General features: G+C 40.9%; 1 protein-coding gene across 4 annotated transcripts in view; it reads left to right on the top strand.

Moving 5' to 3' along the window:
* Nucleotides 1–611: 611 nt before the first annotated feature.
* Nucleotides 612–12,683, top strand: part of taok3a (TAO kinase 3a) — a 92,704-nt gene continuing 80,632 nt past the window's right edge. For 2 of the 4 annotated variants that reach the window (XM_036980179.1, XM_036980176.1), the window contains exons 1-2: nucleotides 612–753; nucleotides 842–998. The gene's annotated coding sequence lies outside the window, so the exon portion shown is untranslated. Of the gene's footprint in view, nucleotides 754–779; nucleotides 999–1,067; nucleotides 1,513–12,683 lie in introns of those variants that run through there. The other 2 variants (XM_036980177.1, XM_036980178.1) reach the window with 2 other exon arrangements.

The following is a 12,683-nucleotide window of genomic DNA, read 5'->3' as shown; positions in this document are numbered from 1 at the left end:
TATCTCGCCCGGGACCTGCTGTTTCGTCTCTCTCGCTCTCTCTCGCTAACCAAAGCATAGGTATTAGCTTGGCAGCCAATGCAAGTCTAAAGGTCCGTCAAGGAGCTTATGCAAACTTGGTTCCGAACCACCCCCAGACCATAATACACATGCACTATGCGATGCATCTCTGCCTGGTGCGCATACATTTTCATTTAAAAAACCCTGTCAAAACGCATCACTGCTGCCCTGGCCCCCTGGACTGCAAGGGAGCCATGAGGCATATTCATTTAATTTGTTGCCTGTTTTTGGATCTATCATTCTCAGGTATAACACCAGATGGCAGTGTCGCCTCAGATTTTATGAACACTGCCACGTGACACATTCGGTCAGAATTGACATATTTCTGTGACCAACATTCACGATTTCAGTGTTCAATTAACATGTTCGTTTGATGTGGGCATGAATAATGGACTGAGACCTCATACAGTCTACCCAAGTATTCATGATCGTTTTTAACATTATATATTTATTTAAAGCAAAGGAAGGATGTCTGTGATGATCGCCTATAGCAGATAACCGATTAAATTGTTGTCCTCTTCTGTGACTCTGAACTCGATTGTTTTGCCTTGTAATAAATTGCACATAATATTATGTCAAATTGTGTCGAGTTAAATGTCAAATTTGACAAGAAGCGATCTGATCAGTGCACTTTATTGATCAATAATCAATGGACATTATCTACACAATTGTGGCACATATAGGGGAAGAAAGGTTGAATGCTTGTTTTTGTGCCAAACCATAACATTTCTGGAGGTGCATCGAACTGCTTCTTGACACAATCTACGAATTTATTTTTCAGCCTGTCAAACTAGCTGTCAGTGACGAGGGGCTGTACTCGTGTGTTAGCAGAGGACTCTCGAGCCCTCATTCAGGAAGTCCTGACAACTCTTCAGAAAGTCAAGTCATCTCCTCCGGAGTTGGACTAAATGTTATTGGAGACGTGGGATTCATCACTGGTCAGTTTTTACATTGGTTTATTCATGATGTGCATATCTTATTGATTTAAACGTTTTACTGTTGTAATTTGCTGACCTCATGCAGTACGAGAGACACTTAAGTTCCTACAACGCTGCCATCGTGCCTTAGTTTCCACAAGCTGAAGTCGAAGTATGTTACTGTGAATTGAGTATTTCCTAGTCATGCTACCAGGCTAATGTAGATTAGTCTTCATCATGACTCATAGCTTGCCAGATAACATGATTTACTGCCAAAGTTAAGATTTGAACGCATCTGTTGTATTAACGTCAGTCTGTGACCAGATAGGCAGCCAGTGGAGTGCGTATGGTAGTTAAACTGTGCAAGCCAGTTAATAACTGTTCTGTTGGTTGGTTACACCTGCTCGCAAAACAATTCTCACTATCGGTTTCATTGAACATTGTTTGTACATACAAGGCTATTTAATCGATGAAAGTATTGCTTGGCAAATGAGGAACAGAGGACGCGTTTTCATAAAAGCACCTGAGCTCATGGGTAAGTGTGTTGCCAACAAATGACAAGCCAGTGTGGTACGCAAACTGAATCGCTCGATAAATAGTACACCATGTTTTCAAACCTGTATTCAGTTGCTCAAAAGCATTTAAACTTTATTTTGCTGTCAATTTTGAAAATGGTCATTTTGATCCAAGAGACGTTTTACTTGATCATTGGCGAGTTGTCACTAGACAGATGGGTCTACAGTGTAGCCAGACTGTCTGGCTGTGACAGACTGTTTTCCAGCAGACACATTGTTGCGAGTGAACGCTCTACAACCATCTACTTGATCATTTTCTGGACATTCTACGATTGATTGATTGCCATACATCGACGACGATGGCATAGCGCAATGCACATGTTAGACAATGTCAATGGAATGAGCCGATATAGGCAATACAGTAACTGACAGACAGAAAAAAAAGTACAGTACGCGAGTCTAGTGCGCCTATTCTATTTGTGCTCGAAGCAAATGTTGGACTTGTGTACACTGGGTAGGCTAGTTTAATGACATTGACGGCTACATTCAAAACATTATTCTGTTTTAATTTCCCGTCTTTTGTCATTCGTGCAATGATTTCAAGCAGAGCTTAGCCACTAATACAGAGCTTTTGTTTCCCGTAATCTGCATAAAAGTAAATGTAGGTTAACATGACCCGCTTGAAATGAATGATATTAAATGGCTAAAATAGCAGCCAGTGGAACAGCCTACAAAAAGCAACCTGACTTCATGATGTCATCTCTTTATGTATACAGCTTGAGTAGCAAACTAACAGATATGTTTTTAATGAACATGCAATAGCTTGCAATTTCCCAAGATATTGCCTTAGCCATGTGAGGTCATGAACTGCCATATTTAGCATATTGGTCTTCAGAGCTTGTCTTGTTTATTCTGGTTGCCAGGTGTATGTTGAAACCATATTCGTCTTTTAGAGGGGTTTGTCTATTTTATTTATAAATAAAAAAAACAACTTGAGTTAAGGAAACAAATTAATTCATAAATAAACATTATTTAATTACATAAATTGCATAAGCCTATGCTTTCCCATACAATAACCTCAAGTAGGCCATCTAGGTCATCAGTAAGTCTCTGGTTCTGAGAGAGAAGTAGCTATGAACCAAAAGTTACAGTGCCAGGCCTACTTTTCGTTCCATAAGGATGCCTGCATCGCCTGGCTATCTAGCTGATAATACTGGTATCTAGGCCAGTTAAATGTTTATTGTATCAGGATGAATGTTTAATTGAAGACAATAGCCTGAAATAGGTGTGTGTGGCCAAAGTTCAACTTGAACTTGCCCTTTCAAATAAAATTGTATTTGTCACATGCGCTGAATACAACTTTACTGGGAATTGTTTGCTTCAGAGCCCTTACCAACGATTCAGAGTATTAAAACAAACACAAGGAATAAAATGCATAAGAATTAAGCTAAATATTTATATTTTACCATTATTTAACTAGGCAAGTCAGTTAAGAACAAATTCTTATTTACAATGACGGCCAAACCCGGACGATGCTGGGCCCAATTGTGCACCGCCCTATGGGACTCCCGATCACGGCCGGATTTGATTCAGCCTGGATTCGAACTATATACAGGGAGTGCCAGTACCAGATCAGTGTGCAGGGGTACAAGGTATTTGAGGTAGATATGTACATTAAGGCATGGTAAAGAGACTAGGCATTAGTATGGATAATGAAAGTAAGAATTAAGAACAGAGTATATGATGAGTGTGAAAGAGTTTTGGTGGTGTGTTTATATAGTGCCTTCAGAAAGTATTCATACCCTTGACTTGGTCCACATTTTGTTGTGTTACAGCCTGAATTCAAAATGGATTAAATATATATTTTTCTCACCCATCTACATACACAACCCTATAATGGCAAAGTGAAAACATGTTTTTATAAAATTTGGCAAATGTACAGAAATATATGATTTACGTAATTATTCACACCCCTGAGTCAATACATGTTAGAATCACCTTTGGCAGCGATTACAGCTGTGACTATTTCTGGGTAAGTCTCGAAGAGCTTTGCACACCTGGATTGTACAATGTTCGCACATTATTCTTTGAAAAATTATTCATGCTCTGTCAAGTTGGTTGTTAATCATTGCTAGAGAGCCATTTTCAAGTCTTGCCATAGATTTTCAAGCAGATTTTAAGTTGTATGTAACTAGGCCACTCAGGAACATTCAGTGTTGTCTTTGGTAAGCAACTGCAACTATATTTGTCCTTGTATTTTAGGTTATTGTCTTGCTGAAATTTGTCTCCCAGTGTCTGTTGGAAAGCCACCTGAACCAGGTTTTCCTCTAGGATTTTGCCTGTGCTCAGCTCTATTGTTTTTCTATTTATCCTAAAAAACTCCCTAGTCCTTCCGATGACAAGCATTATCCATAACATGATGCAGCCATGCTTGAGAATATGAAGAGTGGTACTCAGTGATGTGTTGTTGGATTTGCCCCAAACAATGCTTTGTATTCAGGACACAAAGTACATTTCTTTGCCACATTATTTGCATTTTTACTTTAGTGCCCTATTGAAAACAGTATGCATGTTTTTGAAATATTTTTATTCATTACAGGCTTCTTTCTTTTCATAATGCCATTTAGGTTAGTTTTAGGGATGCACAATGTAGCGGTGAACATATCGGAATCAGCCGATGTCTGTTTAATTTAACGCCTATGTGCAAAACCGATGTCAAAGCTGACATGCATACCTAATAAAACTTAGGTACATGACTAATGACACCACGTAAAATGTTGTGCAACACAGCATTCCTAACCTAGCCCACAGTCTGCTTTGTGGATCAAGCAATCAACAAGTCAAGCAGTCATTTGAAAGAGTAAGAACATTTCAGTGAGACAACTCAAAGGCGAAATCCATTAAAGCCAAGATAATGGAATTCATTGCCCTTGACAATCAACCGTTCTCTGTCGTGGGTGATGTTGGCTTTCGCCGACTGGTGGAGCACCGGTACACACTACCAAGTGCGCTATTTTTCAGATGTTGCCCGTTGCCCTACCGGAGTTACACATTAATTGCGTCACTGTTTTTAGCTTCACGACATACTATGGAACGACGTTTGGGTCTTTGCGTGTCAAAAAAGATACTGTAGCGCTGTGAAAGCTGTACAAAAAATTCTGCAAACACCGGCCACAAACGATGTGTTTACAATACCGCGTTGGTAATAAAGCATAATTTGTTCGACCGCAACTTGTAGGGTAGCTAGATTTAGGTTAGTACCTAGCTTGCACCAATACAACTAGCTTGAAAACATAGACCAGTAGAAACTGCAGTCATTTTCATTACTCTTAGCAATGATTTAGAAATCCTTGTGAGTAAGTATTAGCTTGGTTGCCACTTGGCGTTCTCCTATTGAAATGGAACTTCAGTTCATGAAAATAAATAGCTAGCCAGCTACTTAACCCTGTTGCCCAGAGCTAGCGTTATAAGCAGCCAGCTAGCTTCATCTGGCTAGTGAGGCTCAACCGGACCGGGTTATGTGTTGTGAAGCTAGCCACAATAAGGATTAGGCACAATAGTGGAATTTGTGGTTTACCTTCAAAATAAAATAACGTCATTGACAGTGATGCAATACAATTTTATTTTGAAGGCTAAAGTCCACTGTTGTGGCTAATCCTTATTGTGGCTAGCTTCACATAGATGGGTCTGACCATCATTAATCAAATAAATTAGGGTTATTTTAGATGACACCTAGCTATATAGTTTGCTTGCTAGTTATAGCTGCTGAAACAGATTTGTCGTTTTGCAATGTTTTTGGGGAAGAACATTGACAGAACATTATGACAGCACTGTAGGTGTACGAGACAACATTACCAGCCTCATAGCATACGTATCGATGAATCGTTGTGACATGAAATACGAGTGATTGTGTAAGAACTATGTAAAAAATTCAAGAATGTGTTTAATTATTATGTGACGTGCAGTCATATTCAGGTCCTGATTGGTCAACAAGTGTTATTTGACATGCAAAGACCCAAACGGCGTTCCATAGAAGTCCTGGTTGAGAATGAAACGACTGATCAAATGCACAATGAAACGGCACAGCAAGTAAGTGAAAGAAATAGGTTTTGATTATGTTTTACTGGTATTGGAGACATACGTAAATGCCAACAAAATAACTTTTTTTGTGTGTGTAACCTTTTATTTAACTAGGCAAGTCGGTTAAGAACAAATTCTTATTTACAATGATGGCCTAACCCGGACGAAGCTGGGCCAATTGTGTGCTGCCCTATGGGACTCCCAATCGCGGCAGGATGTGATACAGCCTGGATTTGAACCAGGGACTGTAGTGACGCCTCTTGCACTGAGATGCAGTGCCTTAGACCGCTGCGTCCGTGTGTGTGTTTTTAACTATTTAACTGTACTAGAATGCTTAAAAGGTCGCAAAAAACGTTTATCGATCAGTTTTTTTTTTGTTTTTTTTTGTCAAGGGAAATATCGGATATCGGTAACGGCCAAAAATGTAATATCGGTGCATCACTAGTTAGTATTGTGTTGTAACTACAATGTGGTTGATCCAGCCTCAGTTTTCTCCTATCACAGACATTCAACTCTGTAACTGTTTAAAGTCACCATTGGCCTCTTGGTGGGTTACTGGGTTAAGAACGCCTGTATCTTTGTGGCGACTGGGTGTATTAATACACCGTCCAAATTATAATTAATAACTTCAAAATGGTCAAAGGGATATTCAATGTGTTCTTTTTTATTTTTACCCATCTACCAATAGGTGCCCCTCTTTGTGAGGCATTGCAAAACCTGGTCTTTGTGGTTGAATCTGTGTTTGAAATTCACTGCTCGACCTTATGCACAATGAAACGGTATGTACAGCGACGAGGTAGTCATTCAAAAATCATGTTAGCCACTAGTATTACACACAGTGAGTCCATGCAACTTATGTGACTTGTTAAGCACATTTTTACTCATGAACGTATTTAGGCTTGCCATAACAAAGGGGTTGAATACTTATTGACGCAAGACATTTCAGCTTTTCATTTTTAAACAATTTGTAAACAACTCCACTGACATTATGGGGTATTGTGTGTAGGCCAGCGACACAATCTCAATTTAATACATTTTAAATTCAGGCTGTAACACAACAAAATGTGTAAACTAACTTTTGAGAAAATGGCCTCCTGAATCTTTTATTACTACTACTGGAGAGCCCTTCTTTGTCTACAGCCATTCAACATCGTTCTCTTTAGTCCCACCCATCTCTTTAAGGGTTGAGCCGAGCGGTCAGTACTAACAGAAGTTAAGCACCAAAGCTAACTTGCTAGCTACTTCCTTTGACTGCAACTGTGCTGTCAGATTTGTCTGTTCATGTATTTGAAATGTGTGGCTCTCGGAGCGTGTAGAGAGCACACAGGACGCTCTGACCGATGAGTAGGGTTGATCTGAAATTTCTGACCTCGGTAGTCAAGCACTCAAGCTAACTGGCTGACATTGGCTAGCTTGCTAACTACTTACAGACACATAATGAGAGAACTCCCCACTCTGACCATTTTACTTGCCCTAGCAGAGCTGTTTAGGCATCCAGAGTGTTGGTGACTGTGCTGCTGGCAACAATTTAATAAATAATATTTGACAGCGTTTACTGACACCGGCTATATTCAACGGGTGTTGTGTTCATAAATTCATCAGTTATTCTGCACTCTGGCACACTCAGAAGAGAGTGCTCTGAAGTCCGTAGAGGGCCAGACTGAATTTACGAACGGACCCGAAATGGTTACTTGTATAGTGGAGTCTTTTAAGTTCTTATGGTATAGGGGACGCTTGCGTCCCACTTGGCCAAAAGCCAGGGAAAATGCAGCGCGGCAAATTCAAATAAAATGATATAAGATTCTAACTTTCATTAAATCACACATGTAAGATACTAAATTAAAGCTACACTCATTGGGAATCCAGCCAATGTCCGATTTTTAAAAGCATTTTCGGCGAAAGCATAAGAAGCTATTATCTGATGATGGCACAACAGTAAACAGAGGGTAGCATATTTCAACCCTGCAGGCGCTACACAAAATGCAGAAATAAAATATAAAACATGCCTTACATTTGACGAGCTTCTTTTGTTGGCACTCCAATATGTCCCATAAACATCACAATTTGTCCTTTTGTTCGATTAATTCCGTCCATATATATCCAAAATGTCAATTTATTTGGCGCGTTTGATCCAGAAAAAAACAGCTTCCAAATTGCTCAACGTCACTACAAAATATTTCAAAAGTTGCCTGTAAACTTTTCCAAAACATTTCAAACTACTTTTGTAATACAACTTTAGGTATTTTTAAACGTTAATAATCGATCAAATTGAAGACGGGTCTGTGTTCAATACAGGAAGACAAACCAAGCTACTTTTCAAGTCTTGCGCAACTCTGAACAGTATTACGCAGTCCAGAGATGGCCATACTTCATTGCACAAAGGAATAACCTCAACCAAATTCGAAAGACTGGTGACATCCAGTGGAAGCGGTAGGAACTGAAAACAAGTTCCTAAGAAATATCGTTTCCCAACAAGAACTCACTGAACAGACAGACCTCAAAAAAAAAATATATATATATTCTGAACGGTTAGTCCTCGGGATTTTGTCTGCTACATAAGTTCTGTTATACTCACAGACATGATTCAAACAGAAACTTCAGTGTTTTCTATCCAAATCTACTATTAATGTGCATATCTTATATTATTGGCATGAGTAGCAGGAAGTTGAAATTGGGCACGCTATTTATCCAAAAGTGAAAATGCTTCCCCCTATACCTTAACTTCTTAAGACAGCTAGCTAGCTAGGTAAACAAGGAACCATAATCACAAATAATGATGTTACTAACCTGCATGAATCTGCAGGTAGCTAACCAACCAGGTTCAATGCTAACTAGCTAACATTAGGCTATAGCTAGCTATGCACATGGCTCTTTCTGTCAAAATTAGAAATGTGTAATATCTGAAAATGTAGCTAGCTAGACTGTTTTACATCATTCATGGATGGTCGTGTCTCCTGTTGGATGCCATGGTTGCCCTTAGTTTGAAGATGTAAGCCGGAGACAGGCGTTTTCTCCGTCTCCTCCTTAGCTATCATACTCGAATTCCACAGATTTTCAAAACTTGGTCCTCCAGAAAGTGGAGAGCAAAATGTATGCTGTTTTGATACACGAAACATAAAACAAAAAAAGCTGCGTTAGACAGAATTACCTAGACATAGTGACCAGCTCAAATATTCAGAAACATGCTACATGGCAGACTGATCTCCCAGCATGTCAAGCCCACTCCTGAGCTCTGCCAATCATGGCTAGCTGGAAGGTTGGTGTCTTTTTATGTGGCTAAACCAACTAGGCTCGTAATATTTTTTTTTTGCCTTTTTCTGCCCAATTTCGTGGTATCCAATTGGTAGTTACAGTCCTGTCCCATCGCTGCAACACCCGAATGACGGACTCGAGAGAGGCGACGGTTGAGAGCTGTGCATCCTTCGAAACACAACCCAGCCAAGCCACACTGCTTCTTGACACAACAGCTGCTTAACCTGGAAGCAAGCCGCACCAATGTTCGGAGGAAACACCATATACCTGGAGACCGGGTCAACGTGCAATGTGCCCGGCCAGCCACAGAACTCGCTAGTATGCAATGGGACAGAAACATCCTTGCCGGCGAAATCCTCCCCTAACCCGGACGACGGCCAATTGTGTACTGCCCCATGGGTCTCTCGGTCGTGTGAAGTAGTGACCCGCGACATATGCCTAGTTTCCTGAAACGGGTCATATGCTGAGCTCTTGTTGGCGTCTTTTCCTTCCTCTGCGGTCCAACTCATCCCAAACAATCTCAATTAGGTTGAGGTTGGGTGATGGTCGAGGTCATTCTGATGCAGCACTCCATCACTCTCCTTCTTGGTCAAATAGCCCTTACACAGCCTGGAGGTGTGTTGGTTCATTGTCCTGTTGAAAAACAAATGATAGTCCCACGAAACCAGATGGGATGGCGTATCGCTGCAGAATTTTGGTTAAGTGTGCCTTGAATTATAAATACATCACTGACGGTGTCACCAGCAAAGCACCATCACAGCTCCTCCTCCATGCTTTACGGTGGGAAATACACATGCAGAGATCATCCGTTCACCCACACCACTTCTCACAAAAACACGCCGATTGGAACCAAAAATCTAAAATTTGGACTCGTCAGACCAAAGGACAAATTTCCACCGAAGAATGTCCATTGCTCGTGATTCTTGGCCCAAGCAAGTCTCTTCTTTTTATTGGTGTCTAATAGTAGTGGTTTCTTTGCAGCAATTTGACCATTTAAGGTCACACAGTCACCTCTGAACAGTTGATATTGATGTGTCTGTTACTTGAACTCTGAAGCATTTATTTGGGCAGCAATTTCTGAGGCTGGTAACTCTAATGATCTTATCCTCTGCAGCAGAGGTAACTCTGGGTCTTCCATTTCTGTGGCAGTCCTCATGAGAGCCAGTTTCATCATAGAGCTTGATGGTTTTTGCGACTGCACTTGAAGAAACTTTCAAAGTTCTTGAAATGTTCCGGATTGACTGACCTTCATGTCTTAAAGTAATGATGGAGTGTCGTTTCTTTGCTTATTTGAACTGTTCTTGCCATAATATGGACTTGGTATTTTACCAAATAGGGCTATCTTCTGTATACCTCTCCTACCTTGTCAGAACACAACTGATTTGCTGGGGCCTACTACTGGGGCCTACTACCAGGGCCTACTACTTTTGACCAATGCCCAAATGGAATTGGGTGCCATTTGGGACAATGGCAGGCCCAGCCTCCAGGTCTCTCTCACAGGCAGGCATACTCTATTTCAGGGGGAGGTTTATACACTGGCAACAAAAAATAAAATACAAAAAAAGTATTGCTCTGAAACTCGGAATTGAGCGAAGCATCTCGTTTCCATTGATCATCCTTGAGATGGTTCTACAAATTGATTGGAGTCCAGCTGTGGTAAATGCAATTGATTGGACATGATTTGGAAAGGCACACACCTGTCTATTTAAGCTCCCACAGTTGACAGTGCATGTCAGACCAAAAACCAACCCATGAGGTCGAGACAGGCTTGTGTCGAGGCACAGATCTGGCAAAGGGTAACACAATATTTCTGCAGCATTGAAGGTCCCCAAGAACACAGTGGCCTCCATCATTCTTAAATAGAAGAAGTTTGGAACCACCAAGACTCACCAACCACAAAGACAACCTGACACAGCTTGAGAGAATCTGCAGAGGAGAATGGGAGAAACTCCCCAAATACTTATGTAAATGTGATATTTCTGGTTTTTTTAATGTATTTTTCCTTTGTTATTAGGGGGTATTGTGTGTAGATTGATGAGGGAAAAATTAAACAATTTAATCCATTTTACAATGAGACTAACGTAACAATGTGGAAAAAGTGAAGGGGTCTGAATTCTTTCCGAATGCACTGTATGTCAAACAGCGGTTAAGGTTAACGGCAAATCACTTTTAGTGTAATCCTGAATAGGCTAATTTTAAGAGCAGCGAGCAGTTAGCCACTAAGCAGGTGAGCAGAGCTACAAGGGCTAGCATGTGGCCTGAGAGGACCTGGGCCCATTCTAATTAGCACTGATAACAGTGCTCCAAGGAAAGCCTCATCTCTAGCGCTCTCTCTCTTTCTCACCTTATGTCTTTCTTTCCTCCCACTGTCACTCTACCCCACCAGGGATATACATCTTCCCTTTCAAGATGATTCAATACGTATCTAGATACACAGGCTCCAATACGGTGCAGGAACGATCCGTTTTAGTTTGAAACGATTCGATGCGATACTGTTTGATTAGAGGAACGAATCGATGTGATGTGCTGACATTTGTTCCGTTACAAATACAAATCTGCTGCTGATGGAGCTCGTGAATGGGTAATACAAAATATTTAAGTGCCTTTTTGAATGGGGTATGGAAGTATTAAAGTGACTATGCATAGATGGATAATAAACAGACTAGTAGCAGCAGTGGAAACGGGGGGGGGGGGGGGGATGCAAATAGTCTGGGAAGCCATTTGATTAGCTGTTCAGGAGTCTAATGGCTTGTGCATCGGTTTGAGTGTGTTAAGAACTGCAATGCTGCTGGGTTTTTCATGCTCAACAGTTTCCCGTGTGTATAAAGAAGGGTCCACCACCCAAAAGACATCCAGCCAACTTGACACGACTCCATTGCGTCCCACAGTTAACATGGGCCAGCATCCCTGTGGAACTCTTTTGACACCTAGAGTCCATGCCCTGACAAATTGAGGCTGTTCTGAGAGCAAAAGGGGGTGCAACTCAATATTAGGAAATATTCCTAATGTTTTGTACACTCTGTATGTAGTCACCTGAGCTGTAATGGAGGCAGACTAGTGGTTATCTACCACCTCACTAACAGATAAGGGGGGGGGCAAATGTGGCCTATGCTTTTTTTCTCCTCATACTTTTGATCCAAAATCACCATCACCCACTTGTATTTTTTCCAGATGTAAGAGTTTCAACTGGTAATGTATCAATATTTACAGTGGGGCAAAAAAGTATTTAGTCAGCCACCAATTGTGCAAGTTCTCCCACTTAAAAAGATGAGGCCTGTAATTTTCATCATAGGTACACTTCAACTATGACAGACAAAAATAAAAAAAATCCAGAAAATCACGTAAGATTTTTTTATGAATTATTTGCAAATTATGGTGGAAAAGGATTTGGTCAATAACAAAAGTTTATCTCAATACTTTGTTAGATACCCTTTGTTGGCAATGACAGAGGTCAAATGTTTTCTGTAAGTCTTCACAAGGTTTTCACACACTGTTGCTGGTATTTTGGCCCATTCCTCCATGCAGATCTCCTCAAGAGCAGTGATGTTTTGGGGCTGTTGCTGGGCAACACGGACTTTCAACTCCCTCCAAAGATTTTCTATGGGGTTGAGATCTGGAGACTGGCTAGGCCACTCCAGAACCTTGAAATGCTTCTTATAAAACCACTCCTTCGTTGCCCGGGCGGTGTGTTTGGGATCATTGTCATGCTGAAAGACCCAGTCACATTTCATCTTCAATACCCTTGCTGATGGAAGGAGGTTTTCACTCAATCTCACAATACATGGCCCCATTCATTCTTTCCTTTACACGGATCAGTCGTCCTGGTCCCTTTGCAGAAAAACAGCCCCAAAGCATGATG

This window comes from Oncorhynchus mykiss, chromosome 6, assembly GCF_013265735.2.
Source record: "Oncorhynchus mykiss isolate Arlee chromosome 6, USDA_OmykA_1.1, whole genome shotgun sequence".
NCBI classification, from domain to species: domain Eukaryota; kingdom Metazoa; phylum Chordata; class Actinopteri; order Salmoniformes; family Salmonidae; genus Oncorhynchus; species Oncorhynchus mykiss.
The sequence above is the reverse complement of the archived record's forward strand: the minus strand, read 5'-3'. Positions and strand labels throughout refer to the sequence as shown.